Raw genomic sequence first — 4532 nt, forward strand, 5'->3', positions numbered from 1 at the left:
TTGAGATTTAGCTGTAGAGGTCCACGAACTGAATTGTATGCACAATTACCTAGTACTACTTTGATCTATATTTGCTAAAAATTAGTTTGTGTCTCTGTTCTCCTCCGTTTCTGACCTCAGCAATGTGCGTGCCTTGGTTCAAGCTTTGCTTCCTGGAAGAGCTCCAGAGGATGCAGAATAGCCCCTCTAATCAGGGCCAGGTCAGCAGCAGAGTCAGGACTTTTATCCTAAGAGCCATAAGGGCTCCATAAGGAGCAGCAACTCAGTCCCTGTGAGGAAACTTCTAACATGCTTTCTTCCTCCCATCATCGAGACACCAAGAGCAGCTTCAGAAGGTCTGGCCATGAAAAATAACTCCAGGTTTATAACCAGCAATAGGCAGCTGGAAGACATAACTCATTGCTGAGCAGTTTATGCACAGCTGGGGCAGACTGGTGCAGAACTGAGTGTGCAGGGCAGGTGGGCACCAGGATTCACAATATTCAGTTCTACAAACCCTTCTGGTTGGCTGCAGAAGGGACCAGCAGCATCATACCCTTCAAGATGCCAAGGCCAGAGGCTGAAATATATAAAAAAATGCACTATCTGGGCTATAGTATTTGGAAAAAGAATAGGTAGAATTTTGCAGCCCCATGCTGCAAAACTTGGTCATGTAAAAGGTTTCTAAGCATAAGAGATGGCTCTTGAGACTGGAGATGCAAAAGCTGCAGAATATTTTCCTCGTCTATCACATCTCCAAAAAATTTAAACTACCTCAAGAGGCTTCCAGCTCCCTGCTGGAGGCAGCAAATTAATAAAATGGTTACCTCTGTCCAGAAAGGATCCTAGAAAGATCCCTGCACTTCTCCTGGTAAGGATAAAGCTTGGGAATCTGATTTATTGAATTAAATTATAACAGTGACTTTGCAAGCAGATGGAAAGATTCTGGGGCAATCTTTTCCGCAGAAAACTCACAGATGGGGAGTTACAGAGTAACAACATCTCTGAGGCCACCCAGAATAAATAAAGCTTTAAGGTTAAAAAGCAGGGAGCAAGGTGCATCTGCACAGACAGAGCTCAGGGTTTGGGACAGATGGGAGCCAAGAGAGCTTGGGGAGGACCAAAGACCCTTTAGTACAGACAGGGATGACTGATCTCACACAGAGTGAGCACAGGTCAAAGTCTTGAAAAAACCCAGATTATTAGGAAACAGAATCCTTCAGAAATTTTTCCACTTTACTCCTGCAGGCAGTGAAACCGCACATTTGAGCTATGAGCTAATGGCAGGACTTTAATCAAACCATTCCCACAGAAACACAAGGACACTGGAAGCACAGCTCATTGGCCAAAATTCCTCCACACCAAGGTGAAAAATGAGCCTTGAAAGACATGCCCACAAAGCAGACATTTCTCACCCGATGAAGAACAGGCGGTTCTGTGCTGCGTGCTGCTCTTAACCCGAGTGGTAATAGCTACTGGCCTCAAGAACTAGTTACCTCTCATTTATATCAGTGGAAAGCAGTGTCTCCACTGAAGTCAATATAGTTTCACGGGGCTAAGTGTGATCAAATTAGGCTCGATGTCCACAGACCTGAGTGTATTGCTTGCCTTAGGGCAAGGGAACAAGAACAAAGGGCTCATATATTGGTATCTGTGTTTGGTCTGTAAAGTATTGCTCTCCCTTGCCCACCACATCTTTCAGCAATGGGCTATGTGGAGTCATACAATTAAAAAGTCATTTATGTTCAAGATTCCCACATCTCTGACTTATGCCTTGTCACAGCACAGGAGTTTAGCTCTACTTCAGAGGGATTCGAGCATCGTGAAAAGCTGGCCACCAGCAAAAATCATTCTGAGAGGAAAAAGGAGAAGGAAAAAAAGAGACAGACACACAGAACAATCTGGAGATGTTACAAGGTTCCATCAGAGCTGGCTCTGGGTAAAAGCAAAGCAGGCTCACCCTGCCCAAAACATCAGGGAAACAAAGGCTTAGGAGTATTTCCCCAGGTGTCCTTCCCCCTGTACGGCAGAAGAGGCTGATGGTCCCATCAGTGGCAACTGGAGTCAGGGACACGAAGAGCCAACCTTCAAGGGCACCTCCAGGATTCGTACTGGTAGACACAAACATCAAAAGTTTGTTTGCAGTGCTCCAGTCGAGATTGTAAAACCTCCTGGCTTCTGCTGGTGCTGGAGGCAGAGCCCTGGGAAGATGCTGGTGAGCCTGAAAGAGGACAACCACTGCACACGGGGACCTCAGAATCTGATCCTGGGAAAAGCTCACCTGCTGCTGGAGCCGGATGGTTGCCCGCTTCTGTTTTCCCACATTCTGACTTTTGCATGGTTATCATCACACCATCCCCACCAGCTCTGGGGCAAAGCACGTAGGTGAACTTGCAACTGGAAACACACACACACATACAAACATGCACCCCTTTTCTCAGCCGTAGTATTTTATAGCCCATGGGGGAGTAATAAGCCTGGGCTCGGTATCTGCCTCATGGTATGATATAACTTTCAATCATATTAATTAAATTAATATGGGCCATGCTAATGAAAACCACAAAATACTATTTTGCTGTCCATGAGCACATACATTTTGATAATATCAACTTGTCATTCTGATGTTCCTTTCTACACCAAATATCAGCAATGTAAACATCTAACAACACTTTCATCATAACAAAGGAAATTCTGCATCAGCACCAGACTGAATGCAGACAGACTTGTGTAAGCAGCAAGCACTAGAAATATTTAGACATACTAGGGCTTACTAAGTCTTCAACAAATGCTATCTAATCTTTTAATCTACTTTTAAGGTATATTTTTGGCTCGTGTTTTGTTTTAGGTTAGGTGGTTTTTTATTATTATTATTCTTTCCCTGCGTGATTAGCCATCCAGGAAATGTTTAAATTACAAAATCATAAGGTTTAAAAGATTTATAGATCAAATTATATTAGCCTAATGTAATAGGCCAGCCATACGGAAATTAGAAGTCTTTATATTATATTTTGGTTATTAAATTGCTCCCTTTATACTGTTTAGTTTGTTTGTAACAGCAAGGTTTTGCTGTCTGATGTCAGAACCCGCAGAGTAACCAAGCAAAAACAAATGACTTAGTCCTTGGTTCAAAGAAATAATAGGTTACTAGCATAATTAATTTTATGTTTAATTACTGCAGAATGAAACAATTCAACAATATCCAATCAATCCTCAGAATGACAGAACAGAAGGTCAGCAGTTGCTAAGTCAATTGTTTTGAAAGAGAAATTTATGTCAGGTTCTCTTTTATGTGCTGGAGAAAGAAATTGGATAAAAGTGGTCAAGCAAATGTTAATTAATTGTATAAATGTAATCCTGTTGTCATGCAAAAATCACAGAGACTCCAGGCACAGCGTTCAAAACACTGGCTATGCATCAGTCAAGAACATCTAGAAATGACATCTTTGACTTAAAACAATAATAATGAAAGAAAGGAGAGCAAACAGGAATGTTTGAAAGTCAGACTAGTTTTCAAACTGGCATTCAGAAACACATTTGTACAAGCTGACTTGTTCAGTCTGGTGGCTACAGAGGCAGGTCCACATCACCACAAAGTCTGACCCTGCTTGGCTCCTTGGTAGCAAATCTCAGAAGTGGCTGATTCTGCCTTCCCTGTCTTTCCTCAGATTAGAGAGCCAAAGCTAACTAAAAGGAAATTTCACGTAAACTGAAGGCCCCTTACAAGTTGATCGGGTTCAAAATTTCCAACCCCTATGACTATTTTTTCCTCTGATCCTCCAGGTATTCAGCAAGGTTTTATTTTCCTGCAGCACTAACTTTTAGTTATGTGACTACACGTTCCCATCTTGCCTCAAAAGCTGTTCCTGCTTCCACACAGTTTTGCATTTCAAGAGGCCTCATCTGCAGTCTCCAACAGTTTCCATAATTTCCCAAGATTGCTGATCAGGTATTTGCAAGACCAGGATTGCTGAGTGGGCTCAGCCATCCTTTGACTCAGTTTAAATTTTTTCTGCACCACTCTTCTCTTCAAGCCTTGTTTATGTCACCGGCGGCTACTCTCTATCGCCAACTGCTTCTTACTTTAAAAACAACTTGTGAAAAATCTTCAGCAAGTCTATTTTCTCATTTTACGCTTCCACCTTCACCTGGCAGCTGAAGGCTGATGAGAAGGCTGATGGTGGCCCAGTCATCAGTGCCATAACTGGACCTGGTAATGAGATCCATGAAAGTTTGCTGGGTTGGCTCCGAAGTCTTGTCAAGGCAAGGACAAGCACCTGGTGTTCCTTACCTTAGCTCTTGTTGCACCAAAGGTATGATCCCAGGCTTTTGAAAATTAGGACAACGGAAGCATTAGAAATCATTGATCTAATTATCACCATGCCAGCACCCTCTTTTAATCCATTTTTACACAAAATCCAGCTGGGTAGTTGACTGCATGCAGAGCACAGACACACCGGGATCTGTGACTGTAGAAGACCTCCTTCAGCCAAGGACAAGTTTCCTCTGGCAGCCAGGGAAGGATGGTGCTTTACTGTCGACTTTATTGTGAAAGT

The sequence above is a fragment of the Pseudopipra pipra genome, chromosome 3 (genome assembly GCF_036250125.1).
Source record: "Pseudopipra pipra isolate bDixPip1 chromosome 3, bDixPip1.hap1, whole genome shotgun sequence".
Taxonomy (NCBI): Eukaryota; Metazoa; Chordata; class Aves; order Passeriformes; family Pipridae; genus Pseudopipra; species Pseudopipra pipra.